Source organism: Lissotriton vulgaris, chromosome 12 (genome assembly GCF_964263255.1).
Source record: "Lissotriton vulgaris chromosome 12, aLisVul1.2, whole genome shotgun sequence".
NCBI lineage: Eukaryota > Metazoa > Chordata > Amphibia > Caudata > Salamandridae > Lissotriton > Lissotriton vulgaris.
Window position 1 is genome coordinate 272,865,660 of NC_141700.1, and position 24,778 is coordinate 272,890,437.

Here is a 24,778-nt window from a genome sequence, read left to right on the forward strand (position 1 = left end):
CCAGAGAAATCAATACCACCTGCCCTGAGCCTGGAGCACCAGTGCCTGCCTGCCAAGACCAGAGGATCCTGTGAGGAAGAGACAGCTGGAAGGGAGCAAGATCCAGTGGGGGATCCTGGTGAGTGGATATCCATAGCGAGCTTTGACAATGCAGCTGTTGCACTGATCAGGCCGCTGCTCATTTGCCCATTTGCTGCCCATAAAGTCTGCAACCCCATATGCAAGAGGGGGACGCCATGAAGAAAGCTGCTGCTTCACTGATAGGGCCGTTGCCTGTATGCGGAATAAAGTCAGCGGCCTTGTATGCTAAGGTGGGCCACTGTAAAGAGCAAGGGCTGTCACCCTAGTGCACCTTATGCCAAGAAGGAGGGCAGCAGCCAGAAGCAAAATATGACCACAAGAGAGCAGCAGGTCCTGACTCGTGCTCCTGGAGTCCTCACTGAAGCATCGGAAGCCAGTGACAGCAACTGACCTCCCAGAAGGATTAGGGGAACTTACCACATCATCTGCGGAAGCGCTGCGTATAACCAGGCACCTGGCCTGCGGCGAAGAGACTACCACTCAACTCCAGCAGCCGCTGCTGTCTACAGCGATATTGAAGTTGCTGAACGCTCCTGGGGTCTTCCATATTGCAATACCAGTGGGAACGGACAGGACTTATCCCCGGGCTGGTGAGTTCAGGAGCAACTTGCTCTGCCTCACTGCAGGACTTCTAAGACAGCATCATGGCATGACCTAACCGGCATGTTGTCTATCGTAAATGGGGAAAAACCAAAAATGGTAGACAGGGAAGTGGTTCTGCCCAGATATCCCTAGAGCACCGGTCTTAGTAGGGGGGTGAGTACTATTTGTGTATGTCACTTTTCACTTTGTATTTATACATAAATACTACCTTTTCATAAAAGCTAGTATTTGGCTGGACATTAATGTAAATGGTTTGTTGGATGTATTTGAGTCTTGAGCCTGTGTTCACCTCTTACGCCTACCATCCACCCCCCACCCCCAGAAGCCTTCGACTGCTTGACCCACGCTACCAATGAGAGTGAAGTGCTGAAGGCCACAATCACCACGGTTGGGTCCAGTAACTCCTGCTTGCCTTGTGACCCTTTAAAATGGTTCTGACACTAACACATAGAGGCCTGCAGGTAAACATTAAAGAATAAATTGCTAGTTATGGGCAAATTGGCCTGGTCCAACACAACGTTTTGAACTTAGGAAATGGGGAACAATTCCGGCAAAATATTATGCTGGCTTGCCAATAGTGCTACAGTGCAAGGTTTATAGAGACCACTACTGGCTAATATGGAAAATTCTCCAGAGACCTTTTAACAACAGGGATGAAATTTGCCATTTACTATAAGCAGCTTAACAGAGCCCATGATCCTCCTGAAGCTGAACAAGAAAACCACATTGTGGAGGACCTGATATCGCCTAAGCTTTCTCAGGAAGACAGACGAGTGTTGAACTCTCACTGGCTTAGCAAGCGATCCTAGAGGTAATTTAAAAAATACCCCCTGGGGAAAAACAATGGCGCATGATGGCCAGTTGATAGAATTCTTTGAGGATTATGACTCCCTTTTGGCTTTGAACGTGTTGGGTCTCTTTGTGGAAGAGCTACAGTCTGGCATATTGCCAAAGGTTTGGCACGGCAGTACTATTTTGGTGCTTTTAAAACCTGATGCACCCCAGATCGATTGCACGTCCTATCAGCCTTTCTTGCTTATCAATATTGAAGCTAAAAGCTTGGTCAAGGTTCTCACTGATTATTTGCTTACTGCTCCTCCCTTGTCCATCGAGACCAGAGAAGCATTATAGCGAGGCAGGGCACTTCTGACTCTCTGCAGTGCTTACGCACCACCCTCCAACATCCCAGCTGCTTCCGGGGCAGTAAGATCCTGTTCCTCATGGACTTGGAGAATGCCTTCAATTCTGTCCACTGGCCAGTCAGTATGAACTTTGGCCCACTGTTCTAAAAGTTCATCAGCAAGCTTTATTGTTCTCCCTGGGCTCCAGTCAAGGTTAAGGTGATCATCTCTACTCTTTTCCTGACTGAGCATGGAACAAGGCAGTGGTGCCTCCTGCATTTGAGATCATGCAGAGTGGATCTGGCTAGATGTGCAGCTGTCGATGTTCAGGTGGGACAACCAACACAAAGATAGAGTAGCCCTTTATGCGGATGGCATGCTCCTGTATATGCAGACCCAGATTTCTCCATCCCAGACTAATGAAGATGCTATGGATTTATGCCAGTGCCTCCAGTCTCAGCATCGACAGGGGTAAAATAAAATCTCTACCTCTGTCACTGGTGCACCTTGTACCTCCCAGGCCAAAACTGGGCTCAAATGGGCATCGAACCGCTTCAAAACGTTGGTATCTAAGTGGCTAGGGACCAACTGAGGTGAGGTTCTGTAAAATTCTGTCTTGTCTCTGAGGTTATGGTTCCGTCACGATTTTGGTGATGTTGTACCGTATTTAGTAAGTGCGGCTAATATGGAGTGAATTCGTCAGTTGCATGGGTTTCGTTGTTCATGCACTTATTAACTAGGCCTTTTCTTGACTCTTGGGTGAACTGTAAGAAACCGACCTTGCGAAGCTAATTTCCTTGGTTGATTGTTGTCTGAGATTGCCAATCAATGTTCAGGACATTGTTAACTTTTGGGTTCTTTACACATGCTTTATCTTGCTCGCTATCTGTCATTGTTTCTTTTTCTATGCTCTTTCATTACATGCATTGTGCTTTCAATTATGGGTTTGTCCGGCTTGTGGAGATTGGATTCGGGACATTTCTAATAATTAACTTGTGGGTTGGGGCAATGTAAACTGAGGTTTTTGCTATGTGATACTTTGTTTGAGAATGTACCTTAGTGGCTGGAATTTTACGCAGAGGGTGTGCATTCGTAATGTGAATTTTGGCATAAAAAGGGATGTCTTGCCTTACAAAATTGAACAGTCTCCTGAGTTGTACACAGTGCTGTATTTCTAGGAACAGCTACCACTTTTTGATGGATGTCCAAAGTCTAGGTTAGGCTCAGATCGTCTTCTACTGTGTGGTCACCCTCAAACATCCTGTGAAGGATACAATGCTCTGAATTTGTCCGAGACCGATGTGAGAATTTGGATATTACTTTGTATTTTTCTAAACCTGTGTTTATAAGAGAAAAATGTTCCAGAATGCGAGCAAAATTTCTTCTCAGCATGGGTCTTCACAGCCCCACGCTAACAGTAGAGAAGACATTAGAGCAGAAACAGCACTGTCCATGTTCTGCTGTCTCATTTGGGTCTGTGGAGGCCGGCAGAGGTAGGAGAAGGCGGTTGAGACCACCAACCATCATTCCGCCATCATGCTCGGGTCCCTTGAGACCTGGGGGAGGTGGCTGAACGAAGGGGAGCAAGCGATTCTTCTGGGTGATGTCACAACAGCAGTTAACCCCGTAGGGGAAGCACTATTGAAGCCATATACAACAAGGAAATTAGAGACAGGCTTTTACAGAGGGTTTGCAGGCTTCCATGGATTATATCCTTAATGCACAACCAAGGTACTTCTTATTTTATAGTTTACATGCTTACAGGAGATTGAATTGACAGTTATTTATTGGGATTGCCCATCTATGGACAGTTATGGCAGCACTATTGATTTTACGCAGCTCTACTGCGAGGCATGAGACCATCGTTATTAGTAGCCTTTTGGGGAGGTCGAAGCCCATGTGGAATATTCTGCCATCTCACTTCATGTTTTCAGATCAAACGGGGACAACAAGTACGAGAAAACTGATCATTGTCCGTCAACCCATTCTGCCTTTGTGATCTTGCTCAGGTCTTCACACTCACACAAGGATAAACCATTCATAAATATACAATTTTACAACCTAATTTGCTCATTTTATCTTCTAGTCTTGACTACTGACGCAGCTTTAGATGTCAAACTGGCTCATATATAAATGCACAATTGTGGCAAGCCACTGTCTATTTTCTATTATTACTGAGAAGGAGCCTCTTACACCTTGTCCCTGGCTGGACGCATGGTGCAGAATGAAGGCCAGTCTCTTCCAGTGCTGGGCCTTGTTTCTGGCCATGACTGAGGTGACTGCTTAGGAAAAGGGCAGCTTTCAAGTGATCAGATATGCAGTGAGCAGAGGAGTACCAGCGGAGGGCTGCCGTCCACACACTATGCACGTCTTGTAATCAGGCAGATGATACTTAAAGTACATGTTAAAAGGAGATAAAAATACCTGAGATCCAACCACAACAGCACCACCTCCCCCAACCTTGTGTGTACAAAAAACAAAAAAAAAGGATTTGCCTCAAGTAGCGATCAAGCCAAAAATTGAAATAGAGCAGGTTTCTGACCTCACTGGCAGTGACAAAGCTGAACTCAATAGAGAGGGATGCAGAGAATATAGTATTTGGGACAGTCCGTTCTCGAGAAGGCCATGGAACAATGAGGGTCCGGGAAAGAGGCACAAACAATAAATCCCATGCCTCACACTCCAACAAACTTTCTTGGCAAAGCCACCACGCGCCAACATTTACTCTGTTAGAAGTAGGAGAACACTGAATGAAAGAGTACCATGTAGATACAGAGAAAGGCAACTTTTGGTTTTGCTTTGTTCGCCCTAAGTTGCTCACTTTGCCACTGGATTCAAGCTAGCCTGGCTGATGATGGCTGATTAGCCAGAAACCTGTCTCAGGATGCTTGTTCCCGGTCCAGGGAAGACATGGCTTGGCAGTTCGGGCTAGACTGTTCCCATGAGGCACAGTGTCAGACTGATTTGCATATGGCCATGTCTGAACTGGGGTGGCGGAGTGAGCTAAAGAATGATGATTGATTAAACCCAGATCAGTTGACTGGGGGTGAGTGCTTGCAATGTTCAACACTCCGTCCATTATCCCCTTTGGTTTTGCATAGTACAGTTTATCCCAAAAATAATATTGTTTAAAAAGTGTAGACAAAGACTAGATTGAAAGATTAGAAACGCCATACCTACGAAACAGATGTAAATCAAAGAAAAAAAATTGTAAGTGATTGTAGAGACAACATGAGTAATCCAACATCAAACAATTGTTTAAAAATGCACTATAACTTGCACTAACACAGTTACTGCCTATTTTCTCTCAGCCCACCAGGCCCTTGCTGACTATCCTATTGGGGCAGAGAGGCAGTATTAGCCCATCCCTCACCTACTGATCAATTAAAAAATGTACAGTAACTCAAGTAATTCACATATATCTGATAACCACAGGAATCGAAAGCAGCACACGGAATACATTATGTTACAAATAACTTTGAAAATAAATTACAGGTCAGCAAAAAATGCTCATTAGCTCTGTTTTGGACCACGGCCAACAAACCAAGGGCCACAAGTTTAAGCAGCATGCGGGCTCAGCTCTGTAGCTACCTGGGGCTACACAAGGCATAGCCAGAAGATCAAGGCTCTTGATTACAGGGAGGAGAGCTTTGTTTGCAGAAGGGTAGATTTCATCAACATCAACACCCTGGAAACCTCGGTAACCGCACTGCAGGTGCTAGGCCGCCTGACTGAAGGCACTCGGCCAAGAGAACGCCACTCAGATTTCTAGACCAACAAGACTTCTCTTTCAACTGGTTGATGCAAGTACCTACTCTGACCATTTGAGGAGCCCCGAGGCCATTCCAACGCCCGTTCACATTGTCGCAAACCAAACAAGTGGGTGGGTCCTCCTGGAGACGCAGCAGCAGCCTTGGAGGCAGAGTGAGGAGGTGAAGAGGGAAGGACAGCTCGCAGTGCTCAACAGGAAAACTGGGTGCTAGAGTAACTTTAAGCGCAATGATGCTAAGACGGTAGGTTTACTACAGATACTGTTATTGAAGTATGACTACTCACATATCCAATCCCACCTGAAATCAAGCTTGTGCAGAGCCCAAGAATAAGCTCTATCATTAATGGCTGCAGTTAGAACTTGTGAAGCTGCAGTGCAGTGAACCTACATGATTTTGTACCCAAAGTGATCCATGGTGAAGACCCAACTACCCCTACGGCTGATGACTGCCTCTTCAGCACAGCCTACACCAGTCACAGAATGGGGTCTGCCCCCTGCCAATCATGGAGACTGGTGTCTATCGAGCCACAGATCGAGCAGCACAAAAACATAAAATGGCAATTAACGAGAAAAATCATAAAGCATTTCCATACCACAATAGATACAGCTGATGCATTAAGGCAGGAGTCTCGAAACCGGTCCTGGAGGGCCGGATCCATGCCAGATTTTTAAATTAACTACATGTATCTCAATGGGGATATCCAAAAAATCTGGCATGGATCCGGCCCTCCAGGACTGGTTTGGAGACCCCTGCATTAAGGTATTTACTTACTTAGAAGGGCATTAGTGGTATTATTTGGACATCTTGTATCGATAAGTCTCAAAAACATCAATTAAATCACAAAGGTCAAGGTTTTTCCCCCCCCAAAAGACTCACTTACAAAATTCTTCCAGATGTGGACCTGGCTTGAGAAACTTAGGTGGCATGCCACACTTCCGCAGTTTGGTTTTATACTAGCTGTATAACCTACGTATACTATTCCAAAAGGAGGTAAGTATATCAGGAGTTGTTTTATAATCCATGAGGGAACAGATGACATTTTACTAAACCATACTCCTTGCAGCTACAGAGGGAACAGTACCTGCTTCCATCATTTTATGTCTCATCTCAGACTGAGTTTCATTAATGAAATGCTAGAAGAACATGGACGATACCAACAGTGTATCACCAGTGAACTTGCAATGCTCAATACCTGAAAACCACCAAGTGTCTTTTTGACAGTTTTCCACTGTCAGTGTGTTCTTTTTAATCCATTCTTTTATGGACTATCACTCCTTTTGTCTCATACATCTGAACATCCTTATTCTGCATTACAAAGTATACAGCCAGCTTCCTTCACTGGAAAGGAGTCCAGAGAGGATCCACTGGTGTTATGCAACATTGACTGCGAAGCCTCGGCCAAAGGGAAGAAAGACGCATACAAGCCTCAGGGCAGGGCACAAGTCCTAAAAAAAGAAGTGGGGGGACGCGGTCACCGGAAGTGACGTCACAACAGGAAGTGACGTCACGAAAGGTGGCTCTGATCTCGTCCTAGAGAGGCCAAAAGGGTGCTGTCCAGCTGTTTGGCTGGGGGGACGGCGTCCCCCCTGTAGAATAAGTGGGGGGACGCCATCCACCCGCGTGGTACCCAGACTCGAGCCCTGCCTCAGGGCTTCCTACAGGCATGCGGTCACCGCGGTCAGTCGAAGGCAGCATAAGCTGCAACAAACCTATGTAGCCACCCAACCACATTAAATCAGTTCTACCAGAGCTCTACCTATTTCTGTTCATTTCACATAGCCTTGGAGGATGGAGAAACTATCACACATTTGTTCTGTTTAAGAGGAGCACAGGAAGAATCACTGCTCGTGCCCTCTTCTCACTGTATGGCTCAATATCGATTGCAGTAATATAGATTTGCACATATATCGACTCCAGAATATTAACTACCTCCATATTGGCAAAGAAATCGGATTTATACAATTACAGATTTACTATGCTTAACTTTACTTTGACGAGATGTAGGTAGTCTGTATTATTTTTTTTCTTATACCCTTACCTTTACATTTGACCCACCCTGGTGACACCAAGATAAGGTACATTCATTTACACAGTACAGCGTGCCTCTGTGATAAACCAGAACCAAATCTCCGGCCGATGAGGCCAGCCCTTTTGCATCCCTCTCCAGACAGGAACAGCACCTCTCAAATGTGCTGTTTTAGGGGACGCTTCATTTTGGGCTTCAAAACAGTGGAAATATCTGTGGCGGGTGCTCTGATACAGGGTCAGGGAAGCTACAGTTTACCAGAGGGCCCAGAGCAGTGCAAGCAGTGGTCAGACCTGGATAATATTCTCAAAAGTGCCCAAACCTTTCCAGTTACTGTTGTGTGGCCATCAGCATTCACAGTGGACTGACATCCCAACAGTCATCACATTCAGTTTGGAAGTTTTTCGCGGTTGCGAGGACAGCAGTGGTGCTGGACACCTTATCTTATTGAGGGGATCTCCAGGTGTGATGTGAAATGATGGTTCTCAGTTGCACGGTAAAACCAGCAAACATTAACAAAGGGTTTGTAGAATCTGTAAAGAACATTTATAAAATGGTTCTGACCTATATTGTCCATATTTCCAAACTTCTCTTATTAAAAAGGGATGCTACCATAAACTCACCTGCATCAGCCCGAGCGGAGACTGGTCGTCGTAAGACACCTTTCTCTCACAATAATATCTAGGACTGATGTAGACAAAGCGTTAGAGCTCAAGAATAGTGGGCCCTAACTGAATCCTGAATAACAAGACCAATGACCATGATATCTTCCCACACGAGAAAAGGGGCCAGGATCGATACATATTCATCATTTTACTAAGAAGCCGCACTATATTGATTGGAAGTATCGCCCATCGAAAGCACATTAACTGAATTTGGGAGACAATTAGATTCTGGAATGATTAGGGGGCCATCTTGTGAAGGACGTTACAAAAGATTTCAAAACCCCAATAGACATCATCAAACAAAGCAACATTCTAGAATGCATATTGTTGGTGACTGTTAGCATGAAGTCCTGGGTAAAGAGAACTCTTTTGTCCTGCACAACGGATGCCCCTTTACTAATCCAGCCATAGTACGCTTTGCAAGGCCAAAGACAGCGCTCAGCGGGCTCTGGACAAGGCCCGACTACAGCTTTGTCCTTTACTTGCCATTTCGATGCAATAAGTAAAATCGTCAGTGGCACATGTGGTCATGGGAAATCACTGGGGCAAGCTGATTGCACTGCAAAGCTCACCACAAAGTACCATCTTAAGTGTTATAAAATTTCAGATCACAACTATAATGTCCCGTTAACTGAGGCCTGTCCACTGATTATCATTAAGATGGCTGCTTGACTGTTAGTAACACCTGTTATTTACAGCACTTATAATAGCAGAAGATCGGTAGAAAATGCTGTTTAAAAAAACGCTGTAACATTTGCAATGGCATCATAGGCACATGCCCAACAATCTGAATTGTTTGTACTCAATGTATATCACTGAGGGTGTAAATGCTGGTGAGCCTGAGCGATGCAAAGGTGGTATGGGGAGTTGTGGCATGTTGTTTATTGTAACTTGCGAATTACAGTGGCTTTTAAACTGTGCTACTTTTCTATATATACAATTTGCGCGTGTATGTAATCTGTTTTGTGTCTGCACTACAGCAAACTACTCTCAGTGTTAGACCAGGAAGAAAGAAAGGGTTCCGAAACCAGGGTTCTCGCGTCTATCTTTTTTACTTCACAATAGCTGGTTTCAGTTTTTCTGCTGGATACTCTATTTACATGCATATTCCCCATTTCTTAAATCTCCTCTAAACATCCGTTTAGATCTGAAAACGTTGAAACAGCACTCCTGTTCCTATCCGTGGCTCTCGGATCTCTCTCAACCTCGCTGGCGTCAGGGGCGGCTCTAGGCTCATGGCGGCCCTGGGCAGGGAGCGTAGGTAGGGGGCCCCGGAAGAGGGGGTCCGGGCGGGGCAGAGCACAGAGGCCAGTGAAGAGTGGGGGGTCAGGGTGTTTGGAAGTGGAACAGAGCCTGAGGCCGCCAAATCCCTGCCTGAGGCCACCACGCAACTATGTATCCATCCTCAGAGGATTATTATTTTAAGGATATTTATTGGCGTGGTGGCCCCTGGGGTTTGGTGGCCCTGTGCAGGTGCACAGCTTGCATATGCCTAAGGCCGCCCCTGCTGGCGTCATGGAGATCGCATCCTGGTGCTGTGACGGTGTTTCCTTGTTCCGTTATTTCAATTCCTACAGAAGTGGATGCGAGGCTTTACAAACTTGACAAATGAATATAAATTGTAACAAAATATAAATTGAAATCTTAATAATGCATTCAAGACTCCTGAGAACAAGAAAGTGGGAGGGAATGTGTGTGAAATCTTCATGTAGATAGAGTATCCGCCAGAAAGATCGTTATTGAAGGCAAGTAACTTTCTTGCAGATTCCTCACCTCTAGAATCAATACCCGAGCAAAGTTCCCCAGAGGGTGCATCTGAAGAGATCCTATGAAGAGGTTCTGCAGCACAGATATGGCAAATGCCCACCCTGTGGACTTCAAAGTCGGTACAATAACGTCTGGTGGGGGGGAGGAGCCAAGCCAGCAACCGCGATGGCCGCCTGACTCCTCGGCTCCGCCGACCCGCCTGCTTTCTTCCCGAAGCCCACCGGATCCTGATGCCTATCCTGCTTGGAAGTGGGCGCTTCGGAACCGCGCTGGTCTCCCGACTCGGATGATGTGCTCCCCGTAGACCGGCTCGCAGTGGCACCGGAGCTCCGTCCTCGTCCTGTCCCTCCGTGGCGTGTGAGGGTCCGGGTCTTTGTTCCTCAGCGCGGCTGCCCCTGGACTCGACAACAACGACAGCCTGCAGCGGGAGGGATCGGCGGCTGGCGAGATACTGTTGCAATACTTGCTACAGTTTGCCGACCGACCCTCCGCGCCTCCATGCCTCCGTGTTCGCTTTGAAAATTGTAGCGGGCGCCACATTGTATCCTTCGCCCGGCTCGAGATCGGCGCTGGGCGAGTCCCCGTTCCTTGGCGCTGCGGTAGACGCCATCTTCTTGGAGACATTGTATCTCAGCTCGCAGCTTCTGGATACCTGCATGGGTCGCTTTCTATTATGTGAGCAGTTTCTGGCAAAATCGGGACAGCTGGGGTTTGCCTTGTAGCGTTGACCCGTTCTAACTGCGCCACTTCATAGCATCATCGGCTTCATCATCGGGATGGACTCCGGTGGACGCCCCAGCGGACGACAACATGGCGACGCCCTCCGGGGACGTGACTCTGCTGCCGAGAAACCCATTTTGCCTGCTGAGGTTTTACATGCCCTATGCGACCTGAGATCACTCATTAGAGCGAGCGCCCGGGACCTGAGTGACCGTCTGGATGCTGTACTGCCTGGAGAGCCTTCGGACGTTAGCGCTGCCTGCTACCCCTCGCCAGCCCTGCTGCACCCGGTGATCGGTGGTGATGTCCTGAGCGCCCTGCCATATGTAGCGACGCGGAACCCCCCGGATGAATCGGCTGTCGAGCCCCCCACCCAGGATGTGCTGATGCATGTGGCAGTGGAACCTGCCCTTTGGCTGGAGATTTCTTGTGGGTCGACCTGCCTTGTGCCCACCTTGGGGCCCCCCGGGGTGCCCCCCTGTTCTGCCGGAGGATTGTTGCGTTGGCCCTGGCTGGTCGGCCTTCAAGTACTGTTGCTGGGGTTCTATCCTGATTGGATAGCTTCTGACTGTTTGGCGCTACGTGGGACAAATTTCTTTGTGGGGTTTTTGACTCGGCGGTGGTCCCTACATCTGCGCTTCTCGCCCAAGATGGCCGCTGCCCGCCCGGACTTCACTGATGGGCTAGATCGACGGGGACAAGGCTGACATTGTCTCTATGGTTTCCGGATGGTTGGATGCTGTTATGGCTGACGGAACACTAGCATAGTTGGACTGATGTATGCTACTACACTTTGCTCGCTCGCCTTTTCCAAGATGTCTACCATGAGGCTGGACCATGCCGCTGCTTCACATCGCAGGGGTCAGGGCTGAGGTTGTCTCCTGTTATGCACGGTCTGTCTCTGCTAGCACTGCTGGATACTGATGGACTGCCGGGGATAGTGAATATGGGTATTGTATTGGTCGCGGGGCCCGGGATCGGGCGGCTGGAGATATGTGATGGTGGTCTTGGGAATTTCTGCTGGTCCTCGGTGATTTCTTAAGGGTAATGGATGCATTGATGGGTGGGGACTATGATGTGACTGTTCTTTGTCTGATTTATCCGTTTACTTGATATGTTTCTCCCCACCTGCACTTTTGATTGCTACTACTCTTAAGCAGATGGTATTTTGAGTGAGGGATGTTTATAGGACCGGTGGTGACCGAGATTACGTTGAATCTGGCTCCTCCCTGCCTTCTCTGAGAGTTGGAGGGTGGGATGGCTTTTCTCACTCTCTATACTCTCTTTCCCACTTGGGGGTTTCTTGGGGCGACAGGCATGCCTATGGGGGGGGGGTGGGCCGTGGCCTTCCGCTGGTATGCAGGGTGGGGGGATGGGATGTGTTTTATGTCTTCTCTTTGTTTCTATGGCCCTCTTTCTTTTTCTTCTCTTCTTCTGTTTTCTTTTTCTATCTCTCTTCGCTTCCTTTGGGGTCGGGGTTCAGTCTTATTACGGAGTTTATTGTATCCTCTCAGCATGTGACATAGCGGTTGATCCTGGTTCTTATATGGCGGTCATTTGTTTTCTGTCACATGCCTTCCTCTAACACGCCTCCTTCCGGATGCTCCTCAAATGATAATAGCTATCCTGGTCAGTGATTGGCTTTTACTCGTTTTGTAGCTTTAGATTCGCACTCTACAAAATTATAAAATTAAACCTTTTTATATCCTTATGCTATTGTTCCATGTCACATACAATACTCTTTGCTCATAGACAGCTCTAATGGCGTTCTGTTCCGTTGATTCTGCTTTATCCTTTTCCTATATGTCATAGCGGCCGGCCCTGAGGGGTTGTAGGCAGACGCTGTGTATTGTGCATTTTACAAATAAAGGTTTTAAAAAAAAATAAAAAAAAAACAAATAACGTCTGGTGAATGTGTCAAAGCTGAGGAATTTTATTGGCTTACTGTGGCAAAAGAAATTTCCTGCTAATGTCCTAATAACTTAAGTTGACCACCAATTGTAACTTTTTTTCCCAGAAACAAATGCTCTCCTCTTGTTTTTCCACCCATGTCAATTTTGTTTACATTTTATTTTAACGTGGTCAATACATTGCAAATCTTCAAATATAAAAGTTTCCCTCAAGAGAGCAGTTGTAACAAATACACTCAAGTGTGGAGAATATTATATATTTACAGAAAGTATGCGTTTTGTGATTTGGTGTAAATCAGTTTAAGAGAAGTTAAGGCACAAAAATATTTGCATATCAGTACGGTTGGGTTTGAGGGACTATCATGAGAGTATTGTGAGTGCAACTTCATAAAACAGAGCGGTCTGATTGGCTTTGGGGGCTTTTTTTCTTCTTGAGTGATCTCAGCAAGCTCTCTGATTGGCTGGCTGCAACATTAACACAAATGTTGCAGAAGCCATTACAGGACTCAGGGACGTAGTCCCCTGTCCTGAAAATGTTTTTAAAAAAAAGTTTTAAGGGTACAGGATAGGGATAGGCGTTGTCGGGGGGTAGTCCCTCAAGGGAACAATTTTAAAAAAGAAACCAAAATGAAGGCCAATGTACTTTAATATTTGGGGAGGAGAACGTGTGTGAACCACCTTTCCCTGAGTGGATTATGGCCCAGGGGACCCCCCCTTTCCCTCCTTGGCCAAAAATCTTTATGAAAGGGGAGAGGGGCATGTGCACGCCCTCCCTGAACTGATCACGGCCCCGGGGACCCCGGCCCCCTGATATAAATATTAAAGGGAAGAGGCACGATACCCCACTCATCGAGCTAATCACTGCCTCAGGGACCCCATGCCCCAAGGCCAGCAAAATATTCAGAGAGGAGGGGGTACAAGGACAACCTCCCTGAGCTTATCACAGCCCGGGTACGCCTTCACCTGTAACCCTCCACAGTATTTACAGGGGAGGGTGGTACATGGCCCCCCTCCCCGTCACAGCCTTAGCAACCACATCCCCCTAAGGTTCACCACAATATTCAATGGGGGGTGAATGCCCCCTCCCCCCAGCTTCTCAAGGACCCGGGAACTCCAGCCCCCAGGGCCAGTTTATATATGGCGTCCCCCCCTGGACACTGTTTCCTTGCCTGCAGGCAGGGAAAACTTGTCTGCTGCCACCTTGGGGCAGATGCAAAAATTCTCCCACCAGGTGGGAGTAGATATTAGTTTCCCTGCCCAAGCTCTAGCAGGCAGAGAAACGGAATTTGCTCCCGCCTGGTGGGAGCAGTGAGAAATACCTGCTTCCTCCGGGCCGGAGCAATTCTGTGGGTACTGCTGCACCCAGGATAGGTGCATGCAGGGAGCCTACCCAACGTTGCTTGCTTGGTTGCTTCAGGTTGGCTCAGGGTCACCTACATTTGAGCCCAGGCATTGGAGTCCCCAGGGCCAATAGAGACTTTGGGAGGGGCGCTGGCCTAAAGTAACTATAACTAGCACCCTCGCAAGGCACTCACATATTACCGCACTCCTGGCCCCTCCCAATAAAAAAGAAAAAGGAACAGTGGTGGCTTCTCCGCTATGGCAGAGGAGCTTCGCCTCACTGCTTTCGAGCAGTGGAAAGGAAAGGAAATATAAAAAGTTAATAACTAAGTTATAATCATTTTATGTTTTCTTTGTGGGCGGCGGGTGGGCGGGGCTGCGCTGCTCACAAAGAAGGGGAGGAGTGGTTTGCCCATTCATAAGTAGGCAATGACTGGTCAGCCCTCTCGGGCCGCCCAAACAAGTCATGCGCCCTTTTCCCATTCTCCAGGAAGGCTGCATTACAGTATGCGTGGGGAACAAGCCCAGGCCCCCATACCCTGGTTAAGCGTAGAACCTGGACGCTCAAAACCAATCACAACGCTGCACGGTCAAGGGAGCCTGGCTGTTCCTGGCTTTCTATACCGCGAGGAGAGCAGGAGCAAGGGGCAGAGACGTGGGACCCGGCGTCAAGTGTATAATATATGTTTTCTTTGATCTCACGCTTCCCCCCCATGCCTGCTTCACCCCCATGGACACCCACGCCCCGCCACCCACAAGTCATGCCAGCCACCACTAAAAAAGGATTGTGGTCCCCCAGGGCTCAGGGACGGGAGCACCGCACCCCCACCCTTAATAAATAAGTATGACCACAGGAATGTGGCCCTGCTGGCCTGTAAACCCTCGGAAGAAGGGCTAAACGCCCCGCTCCCCAATAATTATTCAAAACGGGGTGTTCTGGTAGACTCCGGGACACAAAAATTAATGATAAATGAGTGCAGGAGCAGCTTTTTTATTATTCATACCTGTTTGAAGGACCGCCCTATGAAGCCCTGCAAGGGCTTTTTTTATTTTTTTTTTTATCTTGGTGGTGACCCTAGAATAGAGAGGGGTGGCCCACCAGAGGTAGGTTCAGAGTGTAGAGCATGGTCACTCGGGAGAGGCGTTGTATTCTAGCCATGCATATTCTCTGCAATCACACGTACATAGTTTTATATATTTATTTATGTTTTTGGCCAATAAAAACTGTTACACAATCATTCATTCATTACATTTCATAAAATGTGATTATAAACTTATATTTCTGACAAATCTTTTAAAAAACGGTCACATAACTCCAAATTAAATATGAATATAAAATTACATTAATTCAGTTCTTTTGTGGCCTCAACTTGAGAAACTCGCTACTCAGTGCATGACAGTTTTTCTCAGGGCTTTATGCGATTCCATTATTCAATGTGCAAGAGCTGGTGTTTAAAGTGCTATTGTGATCAGGTACATTATAATTCAAGTGTCTTCTTTCTCGTTACCCTGGAATTTAAAATGCATTGTCCTTTTTCTTTTGTTTTAATCGGTCTTTTAACACAGATTTCTCTAGATTTGACCTTCTGCTCTTCAGCTCAGCGAAATTATTGTTCTTCCCTTATACATTATGTAAAACCTTTGTTAAGGTGCAGATTCAGTAAACTTCCCAGTTAACGTTCTCTATCAAGGTGCTAGTGCCCTAAATTGATTGCTTGAATGCTTTCATGATTACTTTTATAAATTGTACTCCCTGGCATATAAGCGGTATAGAGTAGCCACCCAGCCAATAGGTTACTGCTTGCCTGCATGTTCGAATTTCTAGATTTCGGAAGATTCTTTTCAGTATTATCTTTCTTTATATCAGGAGACTCAGGCAAACGCAGAATATGCGTGCAAGAGTTTCTCCCTTATATTTTCATAAACGACATTCTTTGTTCGATGTCTGATTCTTCCAGGATGGCATTCGATCTTCTGTTTCTCATTTTCCAAAACAGTACTGCATAAACTGGAGTTTTATTTTCAATGAAAAGTGTGCTGTAAGGCAATCCTGGTGCCGTAGTTTTTTATAGGAATTAATCACTGTCCAGGCGTGACGTCGGAGTGCAAGGCTTGTCTTGTCTGTTAAATATGAAAGATGCTTGTTAGTAGCTTTTATCACTTTATAAAAAGCATGTTTCCCGATACTTGCACTCCAGGTGTCTTCTATTCCAAGTTCCTCAATAGCCAGTTTTAGATATAGCCCCCAAGAATCTTTTTCATTTTGTTGTAATTGCTCCTCTAAATCCTTCTAGCACATATGGTTAATTGACCCTCTTTCTGACGCGCCTAATCTCAGCATAGTTTTATAAAGGCCCCTTTATATTGGTATTTTTTATTCAGCAGCGCAAACTCCAAACGCACCTGTGCTGGAGATGCAGTTTTTGGGATGCTAAACACAGATTTATATACTCTTGTTTGGATTTTGTTTAAGATGCCTTCTGCGTGCCCTTTCAATGTCTCCATGCCATAAGCCACAGCTGACATTAACTGAGTACTCATCATTGTTAAAAGAAGGTCAAATGAAGGACAGATCAGTTTCATTCTTAACTTTCTGAAACCATAGTTTAGGGATTGTGCTTTAGCCTGTATTGTTTCTATGTGTTGTTTGCTTCTCATTTGATGCTCCACGAGGAATCCTAAATGTTTGTATGTCTTAACTTCCTCAACTTTTTTCCCTTCCATAAACCAGGTGTACTTCTTGCTTTTAGAGTAGATCATCCAAACTACCTTGGTTTTCTTCAGATTTAGCTCCAGCCCATTTCTACCCATGTATGTTTTTTTTGTGTTGAAATTTTTTATTTTTTTTGTTTTTAAGGCGTCCATATTGGCTGAAGTCCTTTTAGTGTTTGACTCAATAAGACAATATAGTCAGCGTACTGTAGATATTCAATTTCATCTTGAGCCAGTATAGGCGGGTGAGTAATGATGTTCCGTATGGTTTGTGCTAGGTCTGCTAGATATATATTAAAGAGGCACGGGGCCAATACAGACCCCTGTTTTAAACCTTTATTTGTGTAAACTTTGTTCATTACATTCTTGCCATCACCAATTTTGACCTGGGCCCAAGTTCCTGTATATAGTTCTCTGAATGCCATTAGACTATTCGGTACACCCCGTGCAGCCCTTTTATTCCGCAAGTCTTCCTGTGGCACCCAATCAAAGGCAGACACTTAGAGGAGCTAGGTGGAGGCAGAATGTGCCCCTGGAAGGAGCAGGCATCGGCGCGCAGGAATGGGAAGGTTCCTAAGGTCAATGCGAGTTTCATTCAGATCGCGCCCGGATGTCCGGTGAGATAACCACTATAGCTGTGGAGCTAGGAAGTATGCCTCAAAGGAAACGGTCTCTAAATCTCCCTGGTCCATCGGCAGCTGCAGTTTAGCCAAAGCAACATGTCACTTCCCGTATCCTCCTATGAGCGTACAGAGGAGTGTGTGCAGTTCCCTGAAGAATGAATGGGGTGGTATGACAGGGAGGTTGTGAAGTAGCAAAGAAGAGGTGGTGAAAAACCTTTTAAGCTAAGACGACTTTGCCAATGGGTACCAGGTGGAGAGATCACCAAATGTGTATTCGATATCAGACGCCAGTGACGGCTCTGCGAAGATTCCCCTTCTAGAGGCCCAGGGTGGTGTGGTAAAGGCAGATTCCCAGGTAACAGTGGCGCCTGCAAGGGCAGGGTCAGCCCTTCCGGGATGCAGGTGCGAGGGGCTCAGAGTGTTAGTGCAGGTAGGTCAGTTACAAGAGCAATAGGCATGGGCTTGTGTGTGCTGCCTTTGAGAGACTTTTCGTGGTGGCTCACTACATGGGCCTTCTCGCCAAATTTGGACCACAACGTTGGTGCAGGGCTAAGCAGGGGGAGTGGTACTCCAGACTTCTATGTCCCCAGTCTGGTGGGATCCCCTCCAACCTGCTTTGCGAGAGATCGTCTAAAGGGATCTGGGGTCCCAACTATTGCGCAGAAGTGCTGCCAGGGCGGGCCTCCTACACCCTTCCTCACAGCTGCAGGCAGTCTTTTATGGTGCGATCCTATGCGACTTGATGTCAGCACTGATGTAGGCAGGGTTGTTCCCTCTGCGCCACCTGTGCGGCCTGTGTTGCCGATGTTCAGTCCAGTCAGGGATGAGATGGGCCTTCTGATGGTGTGCCAGCTGCTCTCATGGGGCCAGCCGCTCTCATGGGCCCCTGGGCCCCATCTTCTGGTCGCGGCTGACAGCCGCCACCCCAGCAGTCCTTCACAGGCCCGCAGGTCTTGGTGCACCTCAATATGGGTGCTGCACAGGGTCCACCTGTAAGGGGGTCCAGCTCCGCCAGCAGTCTCGACTCTCCACAAGCTTTGTTATCTGGTTACCACACAGGGCTCTTTGTCACTGCAGCAGCTCGAGGGCTGGCTGGAGCACACTCACCAGTCCCAGTCACAGTGGTTCTTGCAGTGATGACCATCCAGGGTCCCCAGGGCTCCTACGCCACCTCTGGTAATGCTGTGCTGTTGTGGGGACAGATCGGGGTCCGGGCCTCCTCTGTGTCACTCACTCAGACTGGGTGTGCTGGAGGTGTAGCCCCTATCTTGTTCCCAGCTGTGACGCAGGTCATGCAGGTTTTGTCAGCAAGCAGCCTTAATTGGAATATCAACACCTCAGTGTTATATCCAGTGTCTCCTAATTCCTTGCTGCTCAGCCTGTGTGAGTGTGATGTAATAGAATGTTCATGAGTGCGTGGTTTGGATGAGTGGTCAGTTGGAATGAGTGGGGCTGAGCAACAGGATGCAGTTACAGGTGGGGCATTTACCATCTTACTTATTACTGAATAAACTACATAATCTTCACTACTGGTTACTGGACTAATTACTTACAAGGGTCTTACTTCATTTACAAAAGTGGCGACGATTTTGAAAAGAACCACACGTGAAGATCCAAGAAACAAAACCAGAAACTAAAAAGGATTTGACCAGAGTCCAAAGAGAAGCCTGAGTAACACCTTGGATACCCCACCAGTGTCTTCCACAACAGTAAGCCTACACATTGGACGTTTTGGGTGCTGAACTATTTTGTGGAAGATCTACCTGACTACAGCGAGCCTACTTAATTCATGATTTGATGTACTACCTGATGCTTGAAACCTTCCAATCTACACCAGCCTTCTGAAACCAACTAGCAGGATCATATTGAGAAGTTTTCAACGTTTAATTTTGGGTGGCTGGATGTCGTACAGGACAGCAGTCATCAATAATCCAAAGAACTGGCACATTCTATGAACCAGTAACTTTGCATGTATTTGGTACATCATTTCCAGTTCAAACTGTGAGAAATCTGCAATGTTTCCAGCGATGTAACTGTGATGGGGAGCCTGTAACATAGGCTGCGTATAACTTTTACAGTGCTATGTGACAGCCTGTGTCTAAGTGACAGTTTTAAAATATATATGAATATCCATATAAATTCATGTGTATGCACTTCAAAAGATATCATGTTTAGATAAGATCGCATTAACATGAAGCCTGGAGCTCAAAAGGGCTTCCCATCTGACCTTGGCTGGACAAGCTTCAACAAGCTATTCTGTACCCCCTTACAGGTCACCTTGCTTGTCCTGACTACATGATATTTCTTATTCTGGTTGTGCAAGTTGCTTACACAGTGCAGAGCCTGCCTTTCTGGTCTGTCCATATCTGGCAGTTTTGCATGGTGCGGACATTGCACATCCATGTCAGCCATATTTGGCTTGGTGCCTTATTCTAGTTCCACTGACATGGCATTACTTTACATATATAGCACCTAGAAATCTGTCACTCTGGGAAGAAGCGGTCTGAGAGCCCCTAAGGTGGCAGATCTGACTTCTTCCTTGCTAATTAGCAATGATGCATGCTTTTGGTACCAATAAATACATTTCACTCTATTTATGAGCAAACCTGCTATGTCTGGTGAGTTTCATTCATTTGCTCCTGGGAGGGTGCCAGTATTTTCTCATCAGTGACAGCCTGTGTTTTAAGCGATTAAACCTGATCCGTGGGCATATGTTGGGCCCTGGGGAGTATAACCAATTGCCAATTCAATTACGCCTGTGGATATTTGTATTTGAAAAGTCACTGGCTTGTGGCATGCACCGTTGTGACTCAGAACACTCACGTGATTGCGTGTGGGGCTGCCAGTGCGGGTTACCTATGTAACTGAGAGGTCGCCGCACATTCAGGAGAGCTTACCTTCAAATCTGAATTTCCATGATGACCGTCGCCAGCTCAGGAGGGTTTACCTTCAAAACTGAAGCCGCAAGCTCAGGAGGGCACGAGCCGTGGAATTGTTTGCACGTGGGGAGTTTTTCTTTATCAACCCCTCCGTGGGCAGAATTACAAGCCTGCAGTCATCATCGTGGGAGGTCATATAAAACAGTCGCTCTGAACGGACAAACCTCATATGCCCCATTCTCTGTGATTGGCTGCGTTTCATCCTTAGTTTAAGTGCTGTTGTATCAGCAGGAAGGTTTTTATTTTGTGGAATACGACAGCATGCAGACCCTCTGGGATCCTCAAAGAAAAACTCAAGAGTGCTGAGATGTGAATGTTGTTCCGATATAAGGTGAAGTCACTTTGTCCTTAAGCCATTTTTAGGTCGAGGACCGTAGGCTGCGCTTGCGCAGTCTCGGTCAGAGATTTAATGATGCTTAGTATGGGGGTTTGAACCCGCCCCTCTTCTCCATTGGCTGGTCTCGTAAATGCTGGCCAGCCATTGGAGGAGAGGGGCGTCACTCCCTTTAAGCCCCGTCTTTTCCAGATTCGGGTGCGTTTTTTTGGTCTTCTTTCTCTCCCTGACGTCATCGGGAGAGAGCAGCCCCTCATCACACTGCCTGCACGCCCAAGTCAGCTCTCTGATTTGTGTTCCTTATTAACCAATCAGAGGGCCGACTTGGGCGTGCAGGCAGCGTGAGCAGACTCTGCCTCTTCTCCACAAAGCGCAGCCTGGCCCAGGTACAGAGGAGGAACTTGTTATCTTTATGGTTTAAATCTGTTGATTCTTGTTTTGTTTGTTTTCCACATTCTGCCGCCTATAACCACTGGCCGGTGGGATGCTATTAACAGTATTATGAAGAAAACCGAACACCCAATTTACCCACTCACACACCCCTCCCCCGCTTTCCGGTATGCTGATCAAGTAGGATTACATGTAGCAGCCATCCAGTCTGTTGTATAAAGAAGGAGCTATATACACGTCGTTGTGGGCATGATCCGTGTTGTGTACTCAGTGCTGCGATTATCCCAAAATGAAAGAAATAGAAAATACATCTATTTCTTTCATTTTGGTATAATCGTGGCACCGGCGCTGTACTTGTAACATTTTAAAAGTAATCTGCGGGTGCCGCGATTATACCAAAATGAAAGAAAGATGTTTTTTCTATTTCTTACATTTTGGGATAATCGCGGCACCCGAGCTTTACTTATAAAATGTCAGTGGGTGCCGCGAAGCGTGGGGCCACGTTCAGAGGGAGGTCGCATTATTTACTTGCAGTGTGTGTGTTTGATCGGAGGGGGGGAGGTTCAGGAGTTTATTCACAATGTTGGTGCTTGCATGGGTCCTGCCCTCCACGCTCCCAAACCCCGTTTAACAAAGCTGCTTTCACATGTGTCATTGATTTAAATGAATATTACTACCTCACATTTTAATCTTCCCGGTTTGAGGGGATGAAAGGCTGTGTTGGTCCTGCTGGGGTGAAAACTTTTTCTGGCCTGCAGGTCGCTCCTGATGCCAGCAGCAGGTGCTCGCCTCGCAGAGACATCTTGACGAAATCGCAAAGAACTTGACCTAACTTTTCAAGACATGACAGGCCTTTAATTATGGCGCTGCATCGAGGTTGCATCTCACGGTCTGTGTTTGTCGCCTCTAGTAGCTTTCTCTCCGACTTTCTTTTCGCGTCTCCAAGTATCTGCTCTTGCATTGCCCTCTCTTCTTCTTGCTTCTCTCTTGCCCTCTTTTCTATTTGCTTCTCTCTTCTCCTTGCTTCTCTCCTTCTCCATCATTCGACCCTCTCCACATTTCTCTCACCAGTCAGTTGTTCTCACTGGTACTTTCCTCTCACCCTTGCCGTTCTTCCCTTCCCTCATTCATTCCATTGCCCTTCCGATGTTGCCGTCTCACTTTGCCCCTTTCTCCCTCTCCCTGTTTTGCCCTCTTCTCTTTTCTGTGCTTCACCCTCGTTTCTCTGCTCCCCGTCTCCCTGCCTTCCACCCTCCGTAACGATCTTTCCCTCCTCATGCCGCACTCTTACTCTCTTCACTGCCCTCTCCCCCTCTACTCTCTGTACCCCCCCCCGCAGGCGCCCCTTGTTTTCTTCTCTCACTGACTGTTTACTGCCTCTTGCTTTCTTGGTCTCCCCCTGCCCTGCTCTCTGTCTCTCCCTGACTCTTATCTCTGCCTCTCCAAACTGTCCCCTTTGCACCCTCTGCCTCTTTCTCTCTTTCCACTCCACCTTACGTCCCCCTCTTTCTTTAAATCCATTGTTGTCTGAGTTTCCTCCAGTCTCCGCTCTGAATTTAATGACCCATAAATGCCTACTTTCTCTGCCTTTCTCGTTCTCTCCACTCCTCGCTGTCCTTTCTTCCTCTGCCCCCTCGTCTCGGTTTCTTCCTCCCCGGCCCTCTTCACTGTTTCTCTCCCTCTCCGTGCGTCTCTGTGCCGATGCCTCTCCGAGGCAGCTCCGCCCGAGACACAGAGATCATACCGGCGAGCAGTAACACTGAGTAAGTGCAACAGCTTGTGACGGTTGGACGAAGTAATCAGAGCAGAGAAATAGCCTTCTCTGGGGGTGGGGACAAGAAGTAAATCATGTAGGCTGGGATTTAAGTGGGACGAAAAAAACTGGGGGTCTCTCAAAAGGGCGTGGCTTAAAACATGTAAACTAAAAGTCTGTGCTTAATAGTATAGTGTCCTGCCCGGCCTATGTTTTGCTGTTTCTGTCATTACATCCAGATATATGATAAAAGTAACATATCTACAACAAGTCAAGACTATTGACTTTGTCAATAGTCGTTAGTTACATAAGATAAATAAGCAGCAACTATGGGTTGCATATAATATAGGAAAAGCTTCGACTTAAAGCCCTGGTGACACCAAGACAATGACCAAGACAATGTTGCTGCTCCTTAGTTTCAAAAAGAGAAGGGAAATCTAGAGAGAAAATGACTCTCTTTAAAGGATTCCCCTTCCCCTACAACGCTCATGCCGTAACTTCTCAACTAGTGAGAAGTGAGCAGTGTGAGCACACACACATCAATGCTCAGCTATTGCCATTGTAAATAACAATGCCATTGTAAATGACAATGCCATGTATTTATATGTTTTCAAAACCAACACCTAAATAAAAAAATTGTCATTTACAATGCCAATAGCTCTAACATTTGCAAAGGCAAGACTGTTGCATTGTAATTGTGTGGGGGGCTCTCTGTGAGTGTGGGGGCTCTCTGTGTGTGTGTGGGGGGGCTCTCTGTGTGTGTGTGGGGCTGTGTGTGTGGGGGGGCTCTGTGTGTGTGTGTGGGGGGGGGCTCTCTGTGTGTGTATGTGGGGCTCTGTGTGTGTGGAGCTCTCTGTGTGTGTTTGTGGGGGGCTTTCTGGGTGTGTGTGTGGCTTTCTCTGTGTGTGGCTGTGTGTGGCTGTGTGTGGATTTCTGTGTGTGTGGCTCTGTGTCCGCAAATACTCTCTACTATTCTCTAATGCTCACCTATTGCCATTGTAAATGACAATACCATTTATTCATGTTTTAAAAAAATGAAAAAAATGTCATGAGCAATGCCAATAGCTCTACCTTTAATAATGCCGAGACCATTGCATTGTAAATGCTTGTTGTATTTACTATTTGCCATACTTATTGGCTGTGGTTTATGTTTGAGTTGTTGCATGTGATTCAGTATTTGGATGTGTGCACGGTGTGAGTGTCTTATATAGCATGGGGTGCATGTAGTTTCCTATTTGTGGGAGTCTTTAGGGTTGGATCTGATGTGAGACTCTGTTAATTAATTTGCAGCGGGTGCAGTATTCAGTAATTTTGAAGTTATTTAAGAGTCCTCTTTGTTTGTCTTTTCTGGGCGTTTTTCCATGAGTCTGTGGTGAGATTAAGTTTTATGTATCCTTGGTCATGAAGTGAAGAGACTGTGTAGTTTGTTTCCAGCCTTGAGTGATCTGCAGTCCATACAGTGGTGGGGTGTGGAGGTTGCATCCTGCCAGGAACATGTGTTCCTTTGCTTAGTTTGACGTGGTGCGCTGTAGTGGTTCTGCAGCGTGTACAGTGGTGAGGTGTGGAGGTTGCATTCTGCCTGGAACAAGTGTGTTTCTTTACTTAGCTTGACGTGGTGCGCTGTAGTGATTACGCAGCGCGTACAGTGGTGGGGTGTGGAGGTTGCATCCTGTCTGGAACATGTGTGTTCCTTTGCTTAGTTTGACGTGGTGCGCTGTAGGGTTCTACACAGCCGCGGTCCGTGGAGGGAGTTCTGGTGGGGCAGGCAGGCGGGGCGGGGGAGGGGCAAAATGCATCGCAAAATGCGATGCAGGGCACGGAACAAAATTCGTTTTATTAATTTAATTGGTTACTTACCTACAATCATCCATATTCCGGTGTTTATCACCCCCCACCCTGCCCCTCCCCCGCCCCGCCTGCCCCACCGGAACTCCCTCCACGGACCGCGGCTGGTTCTGAAGCGCGTACCGTGGTGTGGTGTGGAGGTCACGTCCTGCTGGGAATATGTGCCTTCCTTTGT

The 24,778-nt window shown here is 47.0% G+C and overlaps 1 protein-coding gene across 1 annotated transcript in view; it reads right to left on the bottom strand.

Annotated features, from left to right (window-relative positions):
• B4GALT3 (beta-1,4-galactosyltransferase 3) overlaps positions 1-24,778 on the bottom strand; it is a 397,975-nt gene that overhangs the window by 201,552 nt on the left and 171,645 nt on the right. The window lies entirely within an intron of this gene.